Below are 27,095 nucleotides of genomic sequence, written 5' to 3'. Positions count from 1 at the left end.
TTGTTCATTGTCTTCTCGACATAGAGATTACTATGTTAGTTTATACCACAGAGAGCACAAATAGCACTGAATTTTATGATGGTTCAGTAACAAGCCTAAAAGCATACGCAAGTATTTTCTGAAGAATGCCTGTCTGTAATGAGCATGAATGCTCAAAACTAAATTTCACTGAAATACCGTCACTTAACACCACAAGAAAGTTGGAAGACTGAAATCTTCTTTTGGCATTTCCCCATGATTCTGTGTCAACTTAGAATTTGATTATCTATTTTGGATAAGACAAGACCTGGATTCAAATATACTTCCACACATTCAGGATACTCTTTGAGATACTGAAATGTAGTACAAGACAGTGAAGTAAAGTAAAATATGTATACTTTTAACAAAATATCCCACATTCTCTAAGTAATACTAGAGGTTTTTTCATAAGACTTTTTGCAACTTCCCAATAGGTTAACTAAAGCAATTGGGTAATCTCTTCCCCTCCCCACAAAAAAGTCATTGTGGAGTCATGATTATGGCAGTAAGGGAATTGTTTTTATATATAACACTTTTATTTCATTTCCTTCTAAAATCCAACAAAATGTTATCTCCTCCATTTCTGAAATGTTATAAAAGGTTTGTCCTTTTGAAAAAGATTATAATTATTCTGAGGTTTCAGACACATATTTAATCTCTTAGTAGAAAAACTTTCCATATTTACTGCAATTATCTTGAGACAGTTTGAGAGGGGAGTTTAAAAAATTTGCCCACACATTAAACAATTTTGAATATTGCTCCCTTTTATGAAGCACAGACCAAGAGGAAATAGACTCTCAACTGCAGTGTAAAAGATTTAGGCTAGAGAGAAATGGCCTCTGGTAGTTTTTACATTATAGAATTTATTTTTATCAGTGTAAATTACAGACCCTCTGTGTTAAGGGCTTCTCAACAGAATTTTCACCTTTCAAATACAATTTATGTTTAACGCCGTTTTGAGGTGAGGCGGGAACTGAGCGACGCCTCAGTGTCTTTTGATCCCTCACCTTGAAGGACTACACGGGACCGTAATAACACCGATCTTGAGTGAAGTGGAGCCAATTTTGCTAAAACATCTGAAATACACTCTTCCTAAATAGTAACACCTGGTCCATACAGAAAGTCCCAAGAAGTCATTTTTCCCAGGAGATTCTCCAACCCAGGTTTTTGTTACCCTAGAGGCTTAGGTAATACAGCTGGGGTCAGAGAAACACAGCCCAAGGTCTAGCCTCTGGGCTGACCTTAAAATAGAATTGCTTCTCTGACTCTCCTCACTCTCAGCTTTGGAATACAATGCAATTTCAACCATTTCTACCGATGTTTTTCCATTAATTAAAAATAACAAACGACATTGTTGTCTGAGAGGAGTTACGCTCTCTATGGTAGATGACACCAGAGCCTGAAAATCACTGACTTTGGGGAATGCAGGACTCTGCTCCCCAATCAGCAACGTCTGTGATATGAAAAGGGGGCTCTCGAGGTTAAAACCAATTTAAGCTTGTCAGTCTTTAGGCAAATGTTGTGGAATCTTCAGAAATGGCTTGTGATGAGGGCCATGTAAATGAAAATACGCCCAAGCAACCTTCTGCTTTGAATTGTTGAGATCCAAACACTGGGATTTTTAAATTTTTATTTATTTATTACTGTTTTGCTGTGTTTGTTTTTGGTTGCATTTCATGTAAATTCCTTAAACCTTGCCTGGTGTCACTTAAAGAAATGTGCACGTCTGTGAGATGTGTTTTCCTCTCATTTCAAGAAATCTTCATGGAAGGGAAGTTCATTGCTACCATCTGTACTTGGTTTAAGAGAGCTTTGATTAATAAGGACCACCCTATTGTTCATTTGTTTGACATGTGGAAATATTTGTAATTCGTTCCTAGTGAGAGAGATTCAGAAAGACCTGGTTTGACTTTCAAACCCACATTGCCAATGAAAACCAGCCTCCTGAATCCGAAGGTCAGTGGGGAACAAGCAAAGGTGTTTTATCCTCCCCTCACCCCGCCTGCAAACACCAACACCTGTTAGAAGTGAGGTTGAAACGATCCTGTTGGAACTCAGAGACCCAATTCCAACCTGAAAGAGGCTCTGATGTATGGTGTATAATGAGAGCTGGAGACTGCCCACTGCTACACATCATTATCATTCAGATCATGAAAGAAAATGAAATGGCTCAAGCAGATAACAGCTGTTTTTATTCTGCTTTTCAAAGATTCTCTTAAACAACCTGATCTCATTGCTTTTATTTAAGGGTGAACACCCAATTGTAAACATAGGAGAGATGCATTCTCATGATGTCAGTAATAAAAGCATGTATAAAGCAGCATGTGTATTCTGGAAAGCTAACTAACCATTAAAGCCAAGAAACATAGTCTGGCACAAATCTTATTATGTGTCCAAGAGGACTTGATGGTATGCACATAAGAAAATGTAATGAAACAGCAGGAAGGAGAAGAGAAGGGAAGGGAAGGAGCCAGAGGGTTGGGGGTGCACAATTTTTGTATCTATGATATGTTAGCAAAATTACAGAGAGGCAAAGCTGCCAAGATCATCTGAGAAAAGGGCTAGCATAGCAGGGGAAACGCAACCGATTTGGTTTCTGTTTCTCTATATAATACAATACAAAATCATCTCTTTACATTTTTATCTATTAGTTACAAATAATGAGGCTGCTACACAAGACACACACAGGAAAAAGGAAGAGGCTCAGTCTCCCTTTTATCAGGACTTCATATCTGATTTGGGGCAATGTACATCTATTGTGTTTGCAATTGCTGTGATCATTATCATAAGCATTCAGTGTAGCTTGCTTGAGGAATTCAGCACCATTTATTACTCATCAAAATTTTATAAAAATAAAATTGTTTGCAACTGAATTTTGACAGAGTAAAGCTTATAAAAAGCCAGTGTGATCAATACTCATCATAATTATTTATCTTTGCAAAAATATAACAAAATTTAGACAATCTCTCCTAGATGTATGATGACAAGGCTCATTTTTAATGGTTTCTTATTTCAATATAACAGGTAGTAGCACCCTTTATGAAATGGATCATATGTATTAATTAAAATAGAAAGAAATTACTCTCATACTTGATAATAAAAATTTTGTAATTTATAAAATAAAAATTTCTGAGAAAAGCATATACATAGAAGCATATATATATACATATATAAATAGGTATGTAAAGTTTACACCTAATGTTGGTTTATGAGCCACATAAATTATTACATTAAACCAAAATATGTGTCCAATAAGCAATTTAAAATTGGGAATCTGCCATTCATGGCTTCAACTCATGCTTCAGAAAAAAATAGAAAGCATAAAAATGTCAGCTCCATAGATTTGCTGCTAAAAAATTCCTGTTCACCTGTGAATAAAGTACAACTGCCCCCAAGGGTGTGCAATATTACAAAGGCAAATTAATCTCTTACCTGCTCAATCCTCAAACTATAATATATTTCAAAATTGGGCAATATAAACCCCTAAATATGAGATTGTTTTAGATAGCCCTGCTAAAGGAAAACTATAATGCATAGTTTGAGGCCCTAAATCACAGCTGGATTTTCTGCTCTTAGTTGTTCATTAGTCTTTGGGGAAGGGGCCAGTGAAATAAAGTAGCAGCATCTTGTGCCATTATATGACTTTGTATTTCTTTGAATCAAGTAGGAAATGATGTGGAGACTCATGCTGTTTTGAAATGGCATTCTCAGCTCTGCTAGGAACAACATTCAGACTAAATTGCAAAAAATGTTCATCAGTGTGAAAAATGCTGCTTCCATGGACTTGTGTTTAAATATACCAGTAGTGTGTGTGTGTGTGTGTGTGTATGTGTGTGTGTGTGTGCGCGCACACACAGGTGATCATTCCTAATGACTTTAATACTCTCTAGGATTCTATTCATTGTGGATCATGCCTCTGTTAGTTTTCCATTTTTAAATTACCTGAATTCTAAACCTCTCTTCTTTTTCTTTCCTCCTAAGCACCAGAGTAGGGTCATTCTCCTGCTCACTGGTATATCTACAACTCAAATACAAGTGCAAATAAAAGGAGAGTATAAAGAAGACACCCACCACCCTGAAGAGAAACACAAAAGAACATAGATTTATATTGATTAGCAGCTCTAGATATCTGATGAGTAAGTGGTTTTAAGCAATTGACCAAAATAAATATTTTGAATCTGAAAATATATCCTGAAACACAGAGGCTGCATAGGTTAGGCAGCTCAGACAGACCCAGAATATAGCTCTGAAATTCAGAGGATTTTTCTTTTTATGGCACATTAGATAGCTGCGTGGCTATGAAACATGAATTTGGATGCCAAATGAATAACAAGTTTGAAGGATGAGCACCGAGTGACTTTAAACATCTGTGAAGTGAAAATATCCCTGAACCAAAGCATGCTACTGTGTTGAAAATAATTACTGTTACTGGTCATTTTCTTGCTTTAGATAAAGTATATCTCTTCTCAAGGGAGCAGGTGTACTTATGGCTTTGTGAATCATCATTCATCAAATCACAAATGGACATGCACACCCCTTTTCCGGTAAATCCACACAAACAAAAATCACAGCTTCTTAACATCACAGAGAAGAAAACCTGTGATTTGTTACCAAGGAAGGATACATTTTACTTCTCCACTTCTCCAGGATTTATAGTAGTTATCTGAAATTAAGTGAACAGAGACACTCTGAAAATCTGCCCCAATACCCCTTGCCTTTGGGATATTAATGACTACAAGATGTTGAATGCATATTTGAACAGTAAGAAGAATCTGCTTCCCAAAGCGGGGGGGAAAAAAGAACCTGGAAACAGACTCAGAGGAACAGTAAGTTAGTAGCCAGGTCTAAAAAGCTCTGGACATCTGCACGACCCACAGCTTAGGGTATTAAAGGGGCTCTATATCAAAGTCAGCAAAAATGTATCATTTCATTATGACTTCTAGAACATGACTTATTTTGCAAAGATATTTTTCTTACATTAGAATTAAATGATGCTAACAATTAGCATTACGTTATTGCCTTTTTTTGTTCTCATCATAGAATGTTTTACTAGCAAGTTTTAAAAAAAAGTAAAAGAGAGGAAGGGAGATTTGTATTGAGACCAAGCATTGAATGAATGTAGGTTTCTCTTTAAAGGATGGGGTAGAAAATGGCCCGCTTTCACAGTGCTTATTTGATTTTGAAGAGCACTCTCACTCAGGTGTCATTTTTTCTGCCTTTACTTTTCTTTTCATTTGTCTCACTTTTCCTCCACACATCCATGATGCAGATTAGCACAGGCCTCCAAGCCCCAGGCATCAAAGGAATTAGGTCAGGCCCAGAAGAAATCAGGTTGCAGGCAAAAAAATATTTTAATAAAATAAAAGCTATGGTAGCATGAAACTTTCGTACTCCTTCAGGCAGACTTAGGAGCCTGGACTTAGATGTAACAGTATTAAGAAATTGGTATATGTAGAAAAAAGCAGTCAAGGTGTTTGCAAGACCAAAGATTTTAATAGTATTAACAATATGATATACAAGCTAAATTTATTTAAAGCAGGTCTGCATATGCATTGGTAGGCTGGGTTCTCAATCATAAAGCAGTATTTGCAATTAAAAGTAATTCCAGAAGAGATCTAATGCAGTATCTGTTTTCCTATAATTTATGTTTTTTAAGCTGTTTTGTATATCTTTTCCACCTGAGATTAGTGATATTTTAAAACCTATAGTATCTATCTACAGAAAATTCATTTTATGCTAGCATGCTTAATGCTTACTTATTCATATAGCATTACATAACCTGCTTTTGGGTTATTCTATGGGCAAAAAAATAAGATTTTATTAAAAATGCTCATGCTTAGTTTATTCTCCAGATGACCATTTTAGTTACCATTATTACTCCCTCTGAAATGATTGGAGGAGTAATTCGAATTCCACCTATCGTATTATCCAAGGGCATTCTATGAATAGCTGCAAGCCAGAGCAAGTTCTGGCAAAGACACAAAGGCAGCCGATCAGAGTCAGCAATAACATTCAAGAGTGTTTTCCAGAGCTAGTGAATGCAGATGAGAATATTTATATGTTATCTCTTAAACTGTAGGAAGTATTTTGAGAAAGATATTTTTCACAATTCTTAGATTAGTCATTATATATTTTCTAAGCATTTTAGAGGGGTTTTTTTTTTTTGGATGATGAAATAAATCTTTGCGTACTGCTAGTCACTTTTATATATGTCATCCCATTTAATCCCCTCAGATGCCCTGAAGGAATATGTTGATGTCATTAGTAGTGCCATGAGTGATAAAAAATTGAGGCACATGCATTAAGCAACATGACTAAGACTTCAGATTTGGAAAGTAACAGACAAAATCTGAGCTCAGGGCATCTAACTGAAGTGCTAGTAGCTTCTCCACCTTGCTGTGACCAGTTTTAAATTTCTGAAAAGGTTAAATCTCTTTGGATTATGAATGTATTAAATTTCAGTTTGTAATAGCTCTGATTATCCATCCCTTCAACCTGCTATTATTATCATCACTATTCTCATCAATAAGTGAATTTTAACAAAGGAAAAATATGATCCTAACGTAAATTATTTTATGCCAGATATAAATGAATGTTTCATGTATAAATAAATTTAATACTCACTAGAAGAAATATAATATTACTTTCAAATATATTCTTTTATTCAGTAGGTTAAATTTTCCCTTTGTTGATGGTTTTCTTTGATGTGTGAAATCTTTTAAGTTAGGTTTTGTTTGTTTATTGATTTTATAGAATATTACAATTTCCTTGTTTTACATGTAGTTGTCCAATTTTCCCAGTACACTTGTTGAACAAACTCTCTTTTCTCAATTGTATATTCTTGCCTCTTTAGCCATAGATTAATTGACCATAAGGATGTGAATTTATTCTGTGTTCTCTATCATGTTCCACTCTTCTGTGTTTGTTGTTGTGCCAGAATCATATTGTCTTTATTACCATAGCTTTGTAGCATAGTCTGAAGTCAAGGACTGGATCTCTTCAGCTCTGTTCTTTTTTTTTTTTTTTTTTCTTTTTTAGCTCTGTTCTTTTTTTCTCAAGATTGTTTTGACTCTTTGGGATCTTGTGTTACCATGCAAATTTTAAAATTATTTGTTCTTGCTATCATCAAAAAGAATACAAATAACAAATGTTAGGGAGGATGCAGGAGAGAGGGGACTCTTACACACCATTGCTGAAGGGCTTCCCACATGGTTGAGTGGTAAAGAATCCACCTGCCAATGCAGGAGATGCAAGAGACGTGGGTTTGATATGTGGGTCAGGAAGATCCCCTGGAGAAGGGAATGGCAACCCACTCCAGTGTTCTTGCCTGGAAAATCACATGGACAGAGGAACCTGGCAGGCTACAGTTCAGGGTGTCACAAAGAGTTGGACACAAGTGAACATGTATACGCACACATACACTGTTGGTGGGAATATAAATTGGTGCAGCCAATGTGTAAAACAGTACAGAGGTTTCTCAGAAAACTAAAAACAGAACCACCATATGACCTAGCAAGTCTACTCTTGGGTATAAATCAAAAAAGTTATTAATCTGAAAAGATATATTCATGTCAATGTTTATAGAAGCACTATTTACAATTACCAAGATATAGAAGCCAACCTAAGTGTCTATCAACAGATGAATAGAGAGAGAAGATATGGCATCTATCTATAATGGAATACTACTGAACCATAAAAAAGAATAAAATTTTGCCATTTGCAGCAACATAGATGAACTTGGAAGGCATTACACTAAATAAAATAAGACAGACAGAGAAAGACAAATGCTGCTTGATATCACTTACATGTGTCTTACAAAAATATAACAAACTAGTTAATACAACAAAAAAGAAAGAGACATATAGAGAACAAACTAGTGGTTAATATTGGTGGGGAGGGATGGTATAGGAGTGCGGGAGTAGGTACACAACTATACAGTATAAGATAGATTCAAGGATGTACTGTACAATTCATGTAATATAGCCAATATTTATAATAACCGTAAATGGAAAGTAAGTCTTTTAAATTGTATAAAAATTTAATTTTTAGAAAAAGAGATGTATTATTCTCAATTTGAATGCAGGAAGATTGAGTCAGAAAAATGTTAAGTAATTTCCCCCAAGTTATCTGCTAGAAAGGAGAAGAGCCAGAATTTAGAAGTCTGGTTCAGAGACAGCACGAAAGTAAAAGTTGCTCAGTTGTGTCCAATTCTCTTTGAGTCCATGGACAGTAGTCTATGGAATTCTGCAGGCCAGAATACTGGAGTGGGTAGTCTTTCCCTTCTCCAGGGCACAGGGATCGAACCCAGATCTTCTACTTTGCAGGAGGATTCTTACTGAGCCACAAGGGAAGCCCAAGAATACTGCAGTAAGTCAGTTCATTTCAGTTCAGCCTCTCAGTCATGTCCAACTCTTTGCGACCCCATGGACTGCAGCAGGCCAGGCCTCCCTGTCCATCACCAACTGTCAGAGTTTTCTCAAACTCATGTCCATTGAGTCAGTGATGCCATCCAACCATTTCATCCTCTGTCGTCCCCTTCACCTCCCACCTTCAATCTTTCCCAACATCAGGGTCTTTTCCAATGAGTCAATTCTTTGCATGAGGTGGCCAAAGTACTGGAGTTTCAGCTTCAGCATCAGTCCTTCCAATGAATATTCAGGACTGATTTCCTTTAGGATGGACTGGTTGGATCTCCTTGCAGTCCAAGGGACTCTCAAGAGTCTTCTCCAACACCACAGTTCAAAAGCATCAATTCTTTGGCACTCAGCTTTCTTTATAGTTCAACTCTCACATCCATACATGACTACTGGATAAACCATAGCCTTGACTAGACAGATCTTTGTTGGCAAAGTAATGTCTCTGCTGTTTAATATGCTGTCTATTTTGGTCATAACTTTCCTTCCAAGGACAAACGTCTTTTAATTTCATGGCTGCAGTCACCATCTGCAGTGATTTCACAGCCCCAAAAAATAAAGTCTGTCACTGTTTCCATTGTTTCCCCATCTATTTGCCATGAAGTGATGGGACCAGATGCCATGATCTTAGTTTTCTGAATGTTAGCTTTTGATTTTACTCCTTTTAAATTTGACATCAAAGATACCTTTGGATAGAGGTACTGTGTTACACTCCCAGGCTGAAATCTTCCTTTCCCTTCACCATTTGCCTGGTAGGTGCTACTTGAAGATTTGGCCTCTGTTACCCCTACTAAATTTAGCAATGAAAGCAGCATGAAATCTTAAATTTAACTGCCAATCATGAATCTTCTACTTCAGAATAGATATATCATCCTAGTACTAAGAAGGAACAGACCACATATTTCTAATACCTTAATAGAACATACTGGAGTCTGTAGCCTATCCCTTCTCCTGAGGATCTTCCTGACCCAGGAATCGAACCAGTGTCTGCTACATTGGAGGCGTAATCTTTACCAACTGAGCTATGAGGGAAGCCCAAGAGACAGCACATGTAACCACTAAATTCTGTTATCTCCCCAGGTCATTGTTAACTGAGTCATCATGTCTCATATGTGTGAAAGTGAAGTGAAAGTGAATTCGCTCAGTAGTGTCTGACTCTTTGCGACCCCATAGACTATAGCCTACAAGGCTCCTCCATCCATGGGATTTTCCAAGCAAAATGCTGGAGTGGGTTGCTATTTCCTTCTCCAGGAGATCTTCCCGACCCAGGGATTGAACCCAGGTGTCCCGCATTGTAGGCAGACACTTGACCGTCTGAGCCACCAGGGGAGTCCATTGGGAGGTCAGTGTGAATCCCCAACAGGGTTTCTGCCATAAGCCGTATGAGGTCTCCACGAAACCACAGAGCGTGGCTCCTCACTTGCTTCGCACAAGCACACTGCAGAGTTAGTAAAGTACAGCAGAAAGCATGTTCGCTAGGAGAACAAAGAACTAGAGTTCCAAGCATCCTTACCTTGTCCTGAAGAATCTTGGAAGAGCCCCAAAGATGAAAGGTTGCTGCTGAACCACAAAAGAAGCCAAGAATCTTGGCCTCTGGAGGAGAAGAATTCAATCTGGGGCCAGTGACGAGGCTTGATCGCTCAGAGCTTTTGAATTTATTTAATGACTATATTGTGATTATAAAAGAATACCAATCATTAGGGACACATTCTTATACACCATGCCTTTCATCAAAAATTCCTTACCTCTTCATCATCTACCCATTTCTTCTTATTTATCTTTTAAAATTCAGCTTTGATGTTAGCCTACCCAGACCCACTAGTCTGATTTAGAAGCCCTTCTATTCTCACTGGGTAGTGCTATCCTAGTATCTATCACACTGTATTGTATTGATATACTTTCTCTTCAATTGAACTCTAAGCTCCTTGGGGGAATGGTCTCTGTTGTCTATGTCTTTCTATCCCTAGTAATGGCACTTATCACGTAGCAGGTACCCAAACCAGTAGGGTCTATGAATGAATGGAAAAAAATAAATGATGTGTAAATACCTTATTGAGATAGATGGATGACTGGATGAAGGTTGGATGATGGGTAGACAGAGGAAATATAAGAGATATAATAACATATGCATACAGGAAATTCATGAGTCAGTCCAATGTATGCACCAGTTTAAATGGACAGAACTTCTTGAACATAGTCATTATAAATGAAACTTTTTTAAACTGACTCATTTTTTGACTATTTCTTTAAATATCATCCTTTACTCTGTTGTTTCCCTGTTGCAGCTATTAATGGTAACTTGCAAGTTAGTGATAAATTTGCTCCTGGAAATTTTCTCTACTTTTTTATTATATATACATCAAAGCTTTAATTTTACTTATTTTAAGTTGGACATCCAAGATACCTTTGGATAGAGGTGTTACACCTCCGGGCTGAAACCTTCCTTTCCCTTCACCATTTGCCTGGCAGGTGCTGCTTGAAAATTTGGCCTCTGTTACCCCTACTAGATTTAGCAATAAAAGCAGCATGAAATCTTAAACTTAACTGCCAATCATGAATCTTCTACTTCAGAGTAGATAGATCATCCTGGTTCTAACAGGAACAGACCACATATTCTAATGCCTTAATAGTATGCCACTCCAAGCACCAAATTTTATTTACCTACCTGGCCGAACAAGAAAAAATAATAGTTTCCTCATTAATAACCACCGTGTCATAAAATATATTAACTTCACTTTAAAAAAGACATGGAAACTGCAGGCTACCATCATGGATGCCTTTGTGATAACCATTTATGAATATAAGGCTCTGCTAAGGATGTAATTACTGAAGAGACATTTTACAATGAAAGATTTGGAGTTTTTATAACCAGAGAAAAATTACCCACTCCGTTGAGTATTGCATTAGACAATTACTAGTCAAAGCTTAAAAATATAAAAGCAAGTAAAGGTTGGAATGTTACCTAAAGCCAGTAGTTCACTGATTTTTGTCAAGAAAAATCATACACTAGATTTTTTTACACCATCAAACAGCTTCTCATTTGTGCTGTGACTGACATTTTTTTCCACAATAATATCATTTATTCATTCATTGTTTTGTCATGTGTTTATAGAAAGTCCACCATTTGTCAGACTCTACCTGTAATATAGGGCTTCCATATTGGCTCAGCAGCAAAGAATCAGCCTGCAACGCAAGAGCCACAGGATTTGATCCCTGGGTCGGGAAGATCCCCTGGAGAAGGGCATAGCAACCCACTCTAGTAATCCTGCTGGAAGTACTCCCATGGACAGAGGAGTCTGAAGGGCCACGGTTAGTAGATCTCAAAGAGTCAGACACAACTGAAGTGACTTAGCATGCATCCACACAGTATAATGTAATTTTTGACTAGCAGTTAAATATCTTTCTTCTGTATTATTGGATTTTTGCCTCTAATGACCTAGGGTCTATGACTCTACAAACTAGCCAGGCAGAATCTTTAAACAAAATAACATTGGAAGCAAAACACACATGTGTGAGAATATATTAATTAACAACCAAGCAATCCCTCATCTTACATTGTTCTAAATAGTAAAGATTTGAGTCAGCTAAAGAATATGTAAATTCAAATTGTTGATGGTGGCTACTGAATGGCATGCCACCTTTTGGTATGTCAGTTAGAAAATATGCAAAATCTCCATTTGATTCTTATTTTAATTTGTCTTAATCTGTCAAATACGTGTTTATAAAATTTAAGTGCTTCTGCAGTAAGGGAGTGTATGAGGGTGTAAGTGTGTGTGTATGTATAAATTTATGTATAAATTTATGTATGTGTGGGCTTCCCTGATGGCTCAGTGGTAAAGAATACATCTACCAATGCAGGAGTCATGGATTTGATCCCTGGGCTGGGAAGAACCCTTGGAGAAGAAAATGGCAACCCATTCTAGTATTCTTGCCTGGGAAATCCCGTGGACAGAGGAGCCTGGCAGACTACAGCTCATGAGGTCAAATCAGACATTATTTAGCTACTAAACAACAACAAGTAAATATATTAGCATAGTATGCATATATTTAACTATGACATCTTATTTGCCACAGAAGTGTACCAAACCTATTTAGGATGCAACAGCAAGAGGGAAAAGTGGAACCATGTAGTGATGAATTTTAAGAAGTTTGTGAAAGTGGCCTGAAGACCTATCAATCAATATACAAAAGTCTTTGCAGTTTTTAAAGGCTACCAACACAACTTTTAAGCCAAACTTAAAATTACGAGTTGGAAATGTTTGTGGATTATCAAAACATTTTTTACATCTGGCTCACTTTGTGCTGTCTCATATTTTTTTGCAAGTCCCATGGGATGCTTCCTAAACACACTTCACCTTTCTTTATTCAGTTTCAGGGTAGAAAGTGTCCCTTTAGCTCCTGGAGACAGTAAATCACAGTTTGTGTGGTGGTTCTCAAAAGACACTTAAAGGACTGAACTGGATGCTCTACATAGCCCCCTTGCCAAAGGAGTTCGGAAATGACTTCCAGCTTCCCACACTAATAAAATGGCACTGTTTGGCATCTTTAAGGTAATAAAAGTGAATTTTTTCCATTCTAGTAAATGAGAAGAGAGGCTTGGTTGTTTTAAAAACTGATTAAAATTCATGTGTTTTCCTCAAATTATAGAGCGTGATATGAGCACACTTACACGTGAACTTCAGACCACCTCAGAGCCTTATTATATCCAGCTCTGCAGGAAGCAGGATGTGCTGGTGGGTGGGTGGAAGGGAGCCTGGGAAGGAGCCGGCAGGTGCTGTGAATACTGAGGTCAGGATTCAATAGGTGGCACTCTTCCCTCTGAGTCAGCAGTAGATGAATTCAGAGTGTGCTCTTTGGAGGATAGTGTTTTGCTTGAAGGAAATGTCTTGGAAGTTCATAAGTGTTCCTGGCACTGTTAAACAGCTGCTGGGTCTAATCGCAGACTCGGGCTGTATTTTGGTGATGGGAAAAGCCCTAGAAGACAGGTTTTTTGTCTTTAAGAAAGAGGCTTATGTAAGATATTATCATCATTTGTATACAAGATATTTTTTATTTTTTTGTATACAAGATATTTTAAAATTCAGTTTCACTCTCCTCAGCGGTTCAAAGGAAAATCTTTTGTCATTTCAGTTTGACTCATAGGGTCTAGAAGGAAGTTTGATCATTTTCCATTTCCCATCTGATTACTCATAAGACACCTGCATCTCTTGTGGTTTCTTCTAGACTACACAATGCTACCAACTGACAATAAACATTCTATAAAGGCACCACCTTTCAGAAAAGGCACCTGAGAATTAAGATCTTGCCAGCCAAAGGCATGAGATATAGTGTTCTATCTTTATTTCAACTGCACCAACAGTAGAAATTATAATTCCTTTAAACAGGAAACACGAGATGGATACTTTTTACATTTGATCCAATCCACATTTCCCTTTGTTTATATGCTGCAATTAGAAGGCTATTACAAAAAATATTAGTAGTATTATGGAAGAATTTTTAATGACTTGCTGATTTCAGTTATAGTCAAATACCTTCATCTACCCATCGTATTTCAAATTAAGAGACACCAGTGTGTGTGTTTTTATATCTCTTTTTTAAAATTACACAAAAGTCACCTCAGTATTTAGGAGTTAGTCCATTAATTAAGCAGACAAAACTCTTAAAGAGGTTAAACAGATTATTATGAAAAAAGCAGGATGTAGACACACCTCGTTTAACAATAGTCGGGAAGGAGGTATCCCTAACAATGATAGAAGAAAGGGAAATACTACCGCTGCTCTTAATGATGGTCTATAAACAACTGAGTACATGTTTATTGAGCCTATGGCAGCTTGCTTCAACAAAGAGAGAATTAGATATAAACGCTAATGCTTTTTGCTCACAAATACTCCCAATGAGTATGACCCAAATCAGAGCATCTGACTTTGGTTGGTAACCATCTGTGGTTAAAAGGAAAAGCCTTCCTTCCGGGCTAGCCCTAAAATACCAATGGAGGCAGCTTTCCTGCAGCTAGTCCTTGACTTTCGCCTTCAAGTATGTATTTACCTGTTAAATTATATGGTTTCCAAGCAGACTCACAAGAGAGATTCATGAAAGAAAAAAAGTATAGTCCCTGATACACGACTGACCAGCCACAAAATATGACACAACATGTTTATAAATCTAGATTCGCCCTTAACCCTTTGTAATGTAATTAGGCCATTTCTCTCAGTATTTTGGACTATGAGCTCTCCATAGCCAGGGACCATACCTTATTTAACTCTACAGACTGCTGTTGCTGCTGCTGCTAAGTCCCTTCAGTCGTGTCCGACTCTGTGCGACCCCATAGACGGCAGCCCACCAGGCTCCCCCGTCCCTGGGATTCTCCAGGCAAGAACACTGGAGTGGGCTGCCATTTCCTTCTCCAATGCAAGAAAGTGAAAAGGGAAAGTGAAGTCGCTCAGCCGTGTCCTACTCTCAGCGACCCCATGGACCTCAACCTACCAGGCTCCTGCGTCCACGGGATTTTCCCGGCAGGAGGACTGGAGTGGGGTGCCATTGTTATACAGAGGACACTCTGCCTATACAGAGTAGGCAATCAATAAATATTTTTTTAATAAGTGAACACATGTATAAACACACAAAAATGAGTTTCTCATTTTTCTTATTGCTAAAATAGAAATAATCTTACCTTCAGCAAATACGTAAGGATAAAAATGTCCACGTTCTTGATTTTAAGTGTGCACTTTTATCCATAAACACAGGAACTGTAATGAGCTTAACCTAAACAATTGTTCTACTTAAAAATATCAAAAGTTTAAAAAAAAGTAATGGCTAGCAAATTCAACATCTCTATTTCTTATACAAGCAGGGACTTGCTAAAGAGTTTATGATTATCTTTAATCTTGCCCCCTCCTTGTTACCTTGTCTGTAACTTAAATTATTTATCTTCTACATTCCAAATATTATTATACACATAGAGTAGATAAAATTATTTCATTTGAAAATTCCTAATTTTTATTCCCTATTCTAAAATGTATATTTTGTATCCAAATGATATTTGTCTGTGTTACAGATGAAATTTCTTTATTCATTTATTTAATATATGTTGGATGAATGCCTGCCACGTAGAAGATAATTCACAAACACAAAAATGCAACAGAAAATATTGAAATTCTCTTTATTATATATGTTTCAGAGTTAATCTCACACCACTGGTTACTCTGATTTAGCCTGTGATTCTAAGTGATTATATAGGCTAAAGATTTGCCTTTAAGAGAGGGATTCTGAAAGTTGTCCATGTTTAAGATGCATCTGAGACTATCTGTATAGTAAAACTGCTTCTGAATTTCACTTCCCTGGATTCAGGCTCAGTAGATCTGGCATAGAGCCTAGGAATTAGTAGCATTTCTAACAAGCTTCCCAGGTAATTCTCAGGGAAGTTGTTCTCAGAACATGAATTAAGAATCAATGCCTTAAGAATTAAAGAGGTTTTTCTTTTCATGCCATACTTTATTCCAGATACAACAAATATCATCTTTTATTTTCTTATTATTTTTTCCTATGAAATTGTCCATAATTGCATTTTATGGTTAGCACTAAATCTGTTGTGACCATGAGGAGTATTGTAGGATTTTTTTGTTTTTTTGTTTTTGTCCCTATAAAAGGAGTAGGGACAAATGAGGAGTAGTAAGTATGATTTTTTTTAAAACTCATATTTTTATAAGAAAAAAATGCTTTACCTTCCTTTATATGATTCTAAATTGGTAATTCATTAAAATGAAAGTCATGGATTTTTGACCATTAACTTTGGCTATTATTTTACCAAATTATTCAGAAGTTTCCTCTTGGTGCTTTTCTTTAATACTTTCTTTTCTGGTATTTCCTTAAAATTAGGTCCCAGTACAAGGTCCCGTTAGGTCCTAGTACAAATTTTTCCTATGATTTTAGAAGCACCAAGTATTTAAGAGAAGTGCAATCTATTTTCCTTCCTATGTCAATATTACCTTACTTCAGCCTCTTTGAATGGATTTTCTCTACAAGACCTTTAGTATTATGGCATCATGTCATGGGATGTAAACAGTGACATTATTTAAGATCACAGGATAGATAGGAAAACTGTAACTGGCCTCTACATATTGTATTAAAGTCTACCATTCTCCCACAGAAATGTTGAATTATTATTTCATAATTTGAGTTCCAGACATGATTTTCTTACTTCTAAGGTTGATAGGTCACTTCTTTAAGAAGATTTGATATATGTCTAGCCTTTTCTAATTTGAATATTGTCATTGGGCGATCTGGTGATTTTTTTAAAAAAAACTAAATCAATAGTCCCCAAGCTACATTAGGAAATTTTCATTGATATTAACCCTAATGTCTAGCTCCAAAAAAAGTGCCATTATTTAGATACTTTCCTTGTATGATAATATCACATTTACTTTTATTTTTGTTCCCTTTAAACTTTATTTTAAAAGCTTACTTGGAAACAGTTCATAATAATAGATAATTATGAAATGTTTAGTTTCCTTGAGTGCTCTGACCACATTCATATAATATGAATAATCTAACTCACTGAAGACTGAAATCTATTCTGGCTGTCTGTGAAAATGTAGTATACAACAAGAGCTAACCAAGAAGTATGCCAAGGCTAATGAAAATAGAATCAACCAAAATACTTTCCCCTTTAAAAACAAACTAAAAAAGAATAGATTTTTACTTTGAAAGTTTAAAAGGCTAAATAAATTTGAAACACGATTTTAAAATATATACTTCCACATGATAATGTGCCCTGGGGCCTGGAAACAATTATAATAAATTTTGTGGAGAAAACCCCCACTGTTTCTGTGGTGGCATTTCTGCCATGGTTCAAATTAGAACTCTTATAAATCATGGAATTGAGCAAATGGGGAAATAAAAATCTCATAAAATACCTGTCTGTATTCAGGCTGAAATAATGAATTTGGATAGTATTCTAAATCAAACTTTCTAACTTGTTGAGGTTGATAACATTTACACTTGCTTTCCAATTTGTGGCAACATATCTAAACAGCTCTAAGTTAAAATAAAATGTACACTTTGATCATTCCTTTTTAAATGAAAGCATGATAATTTTGGCCCAATTCCCTACATTAACATATTCATTTCTTCACATGGATTACTGTTAGATGCTACAAATAAAGGAACAACTGAAAGGTGAAAGGTTTTTCTCCACAAATAATGATGAGTGTGAGAAGCCAAGAATCCTATGCCTGGGACATAGGACCAGTGGCAAGTCAGGCAGTGGAACTCAGCACCAAAAATGAACAAAGGAACTTTCTATCAATAACTTTAACAGTGATGGTAAACTATAAGGTAAAGCACATTTACACTTTGACTGTTTCCTTTTCAGCAAAGCCTTTTCCTTGTACAGAAAGTCTCTTTTATCTTTTGAAATGTCATAATTGCATAATGATAAGTGTTATGCAAATTCTGTATTTACTTGCCGAATGACAAATCCAAAATTATAAGCATCATCAAACTTTGGAAAATGCATAAATATCTCTAGGACACTATTTTCAAATGACGTGTAGAGATAAATACAAATGCTTTTGAACCGTGAGCAAAGCTTTAAAAACAAATCTTTAAATGGAAAAAATCCCTAGAGGAAAGACCTGACTCTCACTTATGAGCAAAAAATGCTGCAGTAGGATATAAGGGACCCACACAGTAGTCTTGGTCCATCAAATCCCATCAGAGGGGATACCACTACAGTATGTTTCTCACAGTGAAAACACCTCACAGAGACCTTCTAACTGCCTTCACTCCCTTTTATGAATGTATTATTGGAAAAGAAAAATATCCTTTGTCTACTGTAAGCAGTCAAGGGATTAAATACAGTTTTAACTAGACAACAGTTGTTGTCTGTATGGGCCTGTAATTGTAATGAAAGTTCATAATCCTCTTCCTTCCTTATAAACCATAATTTACAGATATTTGGATTTTACTGAAGGGCACAGGGGACAGAAAAAAACAGACACACCCTAGACTATAATCTGCTTTTCAATTGCTTACCAGTAATGCCAAAGTGAAAACAGATTATTAAATTAGGCAATGCTTGGGATAGAAAAAAAGGAATTTAAACCATTCTATTTGATAATATTGTATAATAGTTCTCATCAGCATATTAGATATCATTCTTCTTCCAAAAATTTTAGATGTCTATCCCTCATGCGTTAGTTTTTTGCAAGACTTTTTTAAATAAGTATTTTATCATCTATTTATCTATCATCTTTCTAACAATTCATTTACCTATCTAAATATCCATACCTCTACCTATCTAGATATTTTCTAAAATAAGAGAAAGGAACTTTTCAGAAGCCTTACCAAAAAGTTTACACACTAATAAAAACAAATCAAAATTAAAAGAAAATGAGTTTATTTTCTAGGTTTGCAACCAGGGACACCTTTACTCTTGCAATAGATTTCAGCTCCGCATGATTTTTTCAAACTCTTTCTGAGTTTTCTCAATGTTGTTTTGATAATGAGACAAAGTGCATTGTTATGTCCACCAGTGTGGCAGAGTGATATTGACACAAGGAGTTTTGATTTGAAAATCTTTATGTGGCATAACTATACATTCCATGCGGGTCCCCATTGATGGAAAGTAAACTGTTTCTCTCCTTCAGTTGTCATGCTCAGGGGAAAGGCCAGGTGGGTCTAATATCTGAAACTGTAAAAGAAGCTCTCCTAGGTCATTGGTGGGAAGTTCAATATTATTGCACCCCTATTAGCAGCTGCTTCTCTTTGAACTCAGGGTTATGAAAAATGAACTACATTAAATGGTAAATCATTAAATATCAACTGAGTCAAAGCATGATGGTGTGTTTTCCTGCTTAAATCACCCACATCTGTCCTCTAACAAGCAAAGAGTTGCTCTTTACAATCATGCTGTGCAAATACTGACAGAAAGTCTGAAGCTGAAACCACACCAAAAACCTCAAATAGCTACTTTTGGGTTTTCAGTTGGTGAGTAAATGATCATCAGCAAATATTCAGTGGTGGAACTAAAGCACACCATTGCATTTAACCCAGCAATAAAATATTTAGGACTGTGTAATCCCTTGAGACCTTCATTTTTCCTCCTATTATGTGTTTATTCTTCAGGAAAAGAAAAACAACTGTTTAAATTTATGTCCACCTAATACCTTAGATTTACTGCAAAGCCTACAATTTGCTGGTTTCCTTTTCTATTGATCCTCCTCTTACTTATGGGGATGGGAACATCAAAACTAGAGATAAAGCTCACACTGATTCAAATCTAAAATTGTACACTAATGGATACCATAAAATAAGGCTTTAGAACCATTCAAAAAATTAGGCTCTTCCTCACCTACTTGAAATAGGCAGCAGAAGAATCTCATATAGCAACTATAATGTCCCACTGCTGGCATGGCTTAAATTTATAATAATATATTCACAACCATAAGCAGTTACTGTAAGAAAATTATCTTTCTTTACCTTTATGCTGCATGTGTTTTCATGGTGCTTTGCTGCACTGTGGGTATGTCCTGTCCACAAAAGTATTTGAGCTGTCATTCTGGGTTCATAAGAGACGCCGATATTGTGGCAAACTACTGGAGGTAATCATAAACCATCTCAACTAACATATTTTTCCCCTCCCCAGATTATATAGTCCTGGAATAAAAGACAAATGAAAACCTAGGATTCACTTTTAGGTGTACAATTAGTCATCACTCTTTGGTGTAAAAAGACAGAGATTGCTCCTTTCAAAATTTGGAAAGAAAATACAAAGTTTAATTGCATAGATTATATTCTACCAATCATTTTTATGGCATGTTTATTTTGAAAATGTGTCTCGTTATGTCATTCACACTCTTGTCTCAGCTGGAAACATTTTACTTTATATAGACAACAGAAAGAGGGTCTCTAAAATTTGGTTTGTATAGTAGTCCTACTAATAAACTTATTTTACTCAGCAGATGAAAGGAAGAATGTTAATTTTTATTAATGGATATCATAAAATTATCTTTATATCACTCATAAAACAAATTTTGAGGACAAAAATTACTAATACTCAATTTATTATAAAAATACCTGGAAACCCCCTGGATATCCAGTGCTTAAGATTCAACACTTTCACTGCTATAGCCCAAGGTTCAATATTTGGTAAGGGAACTAAGATCCTAAAAGCTGTGTGTCATGACCAAAAACAAAAAATCTGAATCCTTCAAAAGTTCAGAAGAACACATATTTGTATATTTATCCAACCTTTTTTTATGAATTGTATTAAAAGCTATATATATACATTTTATTATAAAAATAGATCTATTTCCCATTGTTTTATTAAGTGGCACCTACATCCAGTAGGAATATCATGGAATATCTTACATGTGCAAAATTGTATTTTGTTTAGGAGAGAGAAAAATATATTCTTGCAAGAAATTTTATAAGGATCTGGAAGACCATCTTATTCTGTGACCTTATGCCAATTATTTATCAACTCTGTTCTACAATTTTCTCATTAGTATAATGGGTATCATACAGCCAGTCTTGCCTATGTGTGAGAATAAAATAAAATATATAAATTACTTACCATAATACATGTGAGAATAAAGTAAAACATAATATATAAAGTACTTATAATAATACCTGTCATATATTAAACTCTTAGAGTAAGTTAAATGTTGCTTTTGTTGCAAAACACATACTATGTGTTTCAAAGCTATACTATGCAGTTTATCATGTTTCCTAACAACCTCTGCCCCCGTTCCCTGTTCTGCTATGCATTTACTAAAGGACTCCTTTCTGTAGCTTTTCATTCCATGTATTTTATCCACTAGAAATCTTTCTGAGACCAACTAATAAGACCAAGTTGCAAATATATTAACAGAAAGCATATATGGCATGTGGTTACCTCTTCTGGGACATGAATAGACAGACAACGTCAGTGTCATGTTTTAGGAGAAATATAACTGTGAACTACTGGACATGACTTTGTAACACAAAAACAGAAGACAAAAATTTGGACAAAATGGAACTTAATGCTGTGGAACATGGTTATCCCCATGCTGGCTGCTTTTAAGATTTTGTTTGAGTCAAACCAAAGATGCTGGTAATCACTAAGTTGTGTTGGACTCTTGTGAGCCCATGAACGGCAGCACACTAGCCTCCTCTGTCCTCACTGTCTTGGAATTTGCTCACATTCACGTCCATTGATTTGATGATGCTATCTAAGCCTCTCATCCTCTACTGCCCAGTTCTCTGGCTTCTCTGCCCATGGGATTTTCCAGGCAAGAATGCTGGAGTGGTTTTCATTTCCTTCTCCAGGGGATCTTCCCAACCCAAGGGTCGAACCCATGTCTCCTGCATTGGCAGGTGGATTCTTTACCACTGAGTCACCAGGGAAGCCCTCAGACTAAATATAGCTGTATATTATTTAGCAGCTTTGGAGAGGGGATTGAGCAAGCAGACAGGATACTCTCTAGAACATAAAAGCAGAACATGTGCCTTTTATTCAACACTGTCTTGTCATTGTATTAAAATAAGTACATCCAGACAGTTCACATGTTCACTGGGCAGAAATAAGACTCTAGAACTTGAAAGGCTTTGCATAAACTTGAGAGGAAGAAACATGTCCATCATGTGGTATTAGTAACTCAGATTCTGAATACTGAATAATCTAACACAATTACAAGCATCATTCGGCATGTACGTCTGTGTTGTTGTTGATCAACTTCCTCTTATTTACTTATTCCCATAGTAATGTTATACACTCATACGTATTATATAAATAATAAAGATAGAAGCTTAAGTATTTCATGTTAAAATAGTACCTGAAATATAAAAAGAAACAATTTCATTAATTCTCAAACCACTTAATTCCATCTGCGACTATGTCATTCAATGAGTCATGTCATTACTGAAGCCAAGGCTAAATTGCTCTTTTTTAAAAAATATATAAAGCCAATCTTTAAAGAGCTGTACAAAAATGAAAGGGCTGATTGATCTTGCCTCACTGTCCTCCTGAAGAGACCTCTCTATCTACCAATGTCTCAGGCTCTCTTCATAGCCATTCTTAACTGGAATAGTTGAAAAGTTTCCAAGAACAATACATTTTACTATTATATTGTACATTTCATTTCTTAAGGAAATTCCAATTTCTTTGCATTTTGCGGGGAAGATGAATTTTGTCACTGAACATTCCAGACCCACACTGCTTACAAGGAGTCCATTGTACACCATCATTTATGGAAGTCCCGCGCTCGGGTGAGTGTCAGAGAGCAACCAAAAAAGGAGGAAGCATCACCTTGCAACTGCCATCTGTTGTGTGTTTTCCCGACAACTGTATCTCTTGACCGTCACAAGGGTACAAATTCACAAGAGGCACAGCCCTCAGACACGGAGGAAAATCCCATGTTTGTGTGTGAAACAACATTGCTTTTAATTGCACCATAATGATTTTCTAACAGACACAATGGTATGTAGTGTACTCTTAGAGCTGATTTAAAGCACACAATAAACCACAGCGCAGCTGAAAAACCAATTGAGACTTCTTAGTGCCAGGAAGGTCTTTGTCCTAACATGAATGCTTGAGAGCATTTCACCAGCTACTCTGCCACAGTCCCCTTTGACCAAAAATAACTGCCTCTATCATTGTGCTGGGGCAGTTTTGAAAAGTAAATGAACATTTTTATTTCAAATAACAGTGTAGTTCAGCTTGGGTTTTAGTTTTAATCTTCATGATATACAATCTAAAATAAGACAAGTTTATCATCTTTATTTGTGATGGCCCAAATTCTCACTTTCCTGAGTTTTTTTAAAAACCACTTAGCATTTTTATTCTTCCCCTTTGCTGTAAAAGTCTGCACAATAGATGTCAGTTTTTACTTCTTACAAAATGTTCTCTGACATAACAGTTGAGATAGTATTGAGACAGTGGGGCTGGCTGGTCAGACATTGAAATCCTTGGTTTCTTAATGGGGGCAATAAATAGAAACCACCCTAGAAGGTACCATTAACTGAGGACCCACCATAGGGGGTCCAACCTCAAAGGCGTGGACTTGAAAGATTGCAGTCAAAACGTCACTTTGTGTGAAAGTTTAAGACTCTATTTCTGGGAATTCAGTTGTCAAAATATGATGGATTAATAAGCAGAGACTTTCTAGATTCCCCCAGCCCCATTCCATTCCATAGCATAAAAGAATGAGAGAGAGAATGAAGGGAACTTCAAGTGACCTACATTTTTTCAGTTTCTATTGATTTCATCAACATCATTATAATAATATACGATGAGACTATCACATGTGTACACCACACACACACGTACTCTAAACTGTCATTTTCTTCACCAATTTGCCAGATCTCACTTATTTGTATACAGTCTTATTCCTAGTTGTTAGTCCTACTCAAAAGTATGGCAGCAAGAACAGATATTGGGCCCAAATTAAAAAACAAAAGAAATCTATGCAAAACTTGCATTAGGTATATTTGGGCTCATTCTCTGTTTTTTAAGGAGGAAAAAAAAAAAAATCTGTGCCAAAATGAGCACTACATGCTTCTAAGTTATTTTTCACGAAAAAAAAATCTCAACCACCTACCCAGGACCACAGATGGCACAAAAATTTGGAACATACACTTTTGAAACCTACTATCTATATTTGCGAACTACCCATGATCCATTTCAAAAACAGCTTTTTCAATGGCGACCCACTCTTCTTGATAGTAAGATCTGTCTGTGAACCAGACTTCTTGGTTCCGCTACTTCACAGTGAATAATTGTGAGAGATTATGGTTAAGTGTGCTTTTCACCTGGAGGCTGAAGCTTCTTTTCTTTCTTTCTTTTTTTTTAAATCCAATAGATATTTGCACTCTTACAGTGTAAACATTCTCTTTTTGTTTTTTAAAGCGTGCATATACAGCTCAAGAGGTGCTAAGCAGCCATGCCTACTGTACACAATGCGGCAATTTGGGGAGGAAGAGGGTGCAGATACAGCCGAAGTCTCTTTTAGAAATATTCCTTATCCTTAAATCAGTAGTCTGGGAGATCTCAGCCTGTTGTCAGGGTTTGTTGCCAGTGCTAAGAAACATGAATCTCACTCCTGCTACTCCAAATCAGTCTTGATAAACAGTGCCTGCACCCAAATGTCTTCTTCCTTCAGTTGTGCCCTGATCTATGCCTGAGGGACTCTTCAATCTCTCTCTTAAACACGGGCTTCCATACACCACACAGTGCAGGCACTGTGGACTTTTTACTTGTCCACATTAAATGAGAAATTACACTCAAATATAAGCAGAGCAAACCTGTCTTAAGTACCTCACATGTACCAGGCAATGTTTTGGGGGGTGGAGAAAAAGAGGTGAAAAAATACAAAGCCCATGACCTCATAGATTTTATACTTTAATGAGGGAGATAGATAACAAGCAAGTGAATAATATATAGTCAGGTAGTAAGGAGTACTGGAGCTAAATTACAGCCAAGTAAGGAAATGAATGAAGAGGAATGCAAGTGGGAAAAGGGAGGGTTTGTCGTCACTGGGTCTGGGAGAGGGGCTTTAAACCCTGTGGTTAGAGAAACCCTGCACCTCATGGTTGGATCTGAGTGGAGAGCTCTGCCAATGTCCCAGGGAATAGACTTCCAGTCAGAGGAGAGGCTGGCGTGAAGGCAATACAGAGGGAAGGGGCTTGGCTTGTTTCAGGAACTGGCTGCTTCTGAAGGCCTTTGTGGCATGTTGGTGTAGAGTTGCCAATTCTTCATTCTTGAAAAGCCTGTCTTGTTTTCTAAGATTATGGCTTTCCTCCTTCCTCCCACCCTCCACTGATGTTAACATGTTCTTTCTTTAAAGAAATGATGTCAGATTTCAATGTTAGCTGTTTTGTTTTTTTTTTTAATAGCATAACTTGGCGATAGAAAATGTTGGCACCCTTATGTTCTTTTTTTTCCCCCAAACTAATTCATGAAATACAAAACTGTTAAGTGCTGGCTTAAGAGGACATGGGCTGAAAGTGCCAAATCTCGCTGTGTCTGTGAAGAACTCCATCTTAACCCTCTCCTAAGCATTTTTTATTTGACTAATTTTGGTACTTACGTCTCATTTCCCAGGTTTGTTCAACAAGCACTGTACTCCAAAAGTTCACATTTTATATGTTTCGTTGATTTTATTTTATTTTAACATGAAAAGGCAGTAGTAAAGTGTATCCCTGATCCTTTCATAAAACAGCATGTCAGCAGAACAGGTACAGGAAATGGGGCCCTCCCAAGATCTTTTATAGTCTGACATCAAAATTAAATTGGGATGTGGAGAACATCTGTGTCTCTCCCTCTTTTCTGTCTGCCCCACCCCCCCAGGATTTCCAAGGGATATCTGTGCTTGTTTTGTGTTTGTGTTTGGGGGGGAAGATTTGGGAGTCTGGAGCCACCTTTTTTTTCCCCCTGTCTTTAAGGAGAAAAGAGAAAACCAGATATTTTCAAGGGAATTGACTAGTAGTGGCCAGTATAACAAAGAAACCCCACTAAGCCTAACCACAACCTGACAGAATGAAAAGTGACTCCAGAGCTGCCACTCACCACAAATCCCCATGAAACATGCCAGGAAACCAGCTGAAAGCAGCGGAGAGGCTGCTTCTCAAGGGCCACAAATGTGGCCCCTAGAGAGTCTTCTGGTCCTATTCAGATTCAAAGTTGCCAAGAGGGGGAGGGCTGGAAACAGGCGACTAAGAATTTACAGCCCTGTGATCACTTTCAGGGTTATGATGGAACTGATTTCAAATGCAAAACCGCATCCCATTGTAAACACAGAGGCAAACTGGAAGCTGAGAAGAAACAGGATTTCATTTGGTGATTTTCAATTTTAGGATTGAAATGAAGATGGAAAGCAAAACACTATTTATTTTTCCAGAACAGAGATTGCCAGTTCTTCTTCTTCTTTTCTTTTGTAGGATAAATGAATGTGGACTGATATATTATTTCTCTGGGCTTCAATGCTAATAAGGAATACTTCCCACAGAATCTGACAGAAAGGATGAATACCTTGCCCTGTTAATGGTTAATTTGCAGTGGCATGTGTATTTCTTGAATGTTCATGAAGTTTTCTAATTCATCAGCACACAATTGGGCTTTTTTTCCTCCCTAAACACAGAATGAAATGCCAAGAGGGCAAGAGATTTGGGAATTTTGCATTATTCCCGCAGCCAGTGTATTTACTACCCAAAAGTTATTGCTAAATTTTTTTTTTTTCCTACCTCAGGAACAAAATTGTTCTTCAGCAAATAATTGAATACTGACCACACTCTAAAATGTTTATTGCTGTTGAATCTGCCGCAGATTGCATCAAGCCACAGAGATGCTAATCTATCTCATGTATTTGAAACTCCTCTGGGAAACATATATTTGGGCTTACAGCTGAGTGAACACGACTGTTAGGATTATAGAGACCATACAGGGTGAGGAAAAGCAGCATCGCTTTTCAGACTGGAAAGTAAACAATAGAGTGATTGTCGGCTTACACGGTGGGGCCAGCAGCCCTACTGCTGAGGAGATGTATGTAAAAAACCCCCTGATCAGCAAGCAGTCTTGATGTTTTCTTCTTGGAGTTGGATGTTGTCAAGGATTCAGATGAGCCACCCCAGTGAGTATGCAGGAAACAAAACAGGATATTCTTGTTTGAGGACTGCTTTCTGTAATTA

General features: G+C 36.7%; 1 protein-coding gene across 2 annotated transcripts in view; it reads left to right on the top strand.

The window, feature by feature from the left end:
• ADGRL2 (adhesion G protein-coupled receptor L2) overlaps positions 1–27,095 on the top strand; it is a 662,542-nt gene that overhangs the window by 96,298 nt on the left and 539,149 nt on the right. The window contains exon 2 of one of the 2 annotated variants that reach the window (XM_070467840.1): positions 12,802–12,982. The exons of the other annotated variant lie outside the window; for it this stretch is intronic. The gene's annotated coding sequence lies outside the window, so the exon portion shown is untranslated. The remainder of the gene's footprint in view (positions 1–12,801; positions 12,983–27,095) is intronic. 2 annotated transcript variants of the gene reach the window in all.

This window comes from Odocoileus virginianus, chromosome 5 (assembly GCF_023699985.2).
Source record: "Odocoileus virginianus isolate 20LAN1187 ecotype Illinois chromosome 5, Ovbor_1.2, whole genome shotgun sequence".
Lineage (NCBI taxonomy): Eukaryota > Metazoa > Chordata > Mammalia > Artiodactyla > Cervidae > Odocoileus > Odocoileus virginianus.
Note: the sequence above shows the minus strand (reverse complement) of the source record. Positions and strands in the feature narration are given on the sequence as shown.